Genomic DNA, 645 nt, shown 5'->3' on the forward strand with positions numbered 1-645 from the left:
ATATTGAGCTTCTCCAGTGGTTCTTTCCACATATGTAATCAATCTGATTCCTATGCATACCATCAGGTGAAATCCAGGTATGAAACACAAGTGAAGATACATACACACCTAGGTTCAATGCAGTGCAATTCACAATAGCTAGGAAATGGAAGCAACCCAAGTGCCTATCAACAGACAAATAGATAGATAAACTGTGGTATATTCACATAAAGGAATATATATTAAGTACTAAGGAACAATGGAGTATTCTTAAAATAGGACACAACATGGAAGAATCTAGAAAGCATTATGTTGAGTGAAATAATTAAGCCACAAATGAACAAATACTGCGCTAAGATCACTATAGTGAAAACAGGAAGAAAACTGAGCAGGATGATTATCAGTGTTTGGAGGGGGGGAACAGAGGCAAAGTGAAGGGGACGTATCACTTAGAGAGAGGAGGTCAGTAGGCAGACAGGAGGAGAGAGAATGGGCAAGACATAATGGGGACTTGAGAAAATAGTGTTAAGAGGCATAGACCAATGGTAGCCAATTATATGAAACATGATGTAAATTATTATTGTATAAAATGCAATGTAAAAAAAGAAAATATTTAAAACCTCCATAGCAAGATAAATAACATTTAAATATAATGTTTGAAAAAAT

The sequence above is a fragment of the Elephantulus edwardii genome, unplaced genomic scaffold (genome assembly GCF_000299155.1).
Source record: "Elephantulus edwardii isolate Elephantulus edwardi_28Jun2011 unplaced genomic scaffold, EleEdw1.0 scaffold00010, whole genome shotgun sequence".
Classification (NCBI taxonomy): Eukaryota; Metazoa; Chordata; class Mammalia; order Macroscelidea; family Macroscelididae; genus Elephantulus; species Elephantulus edwardii.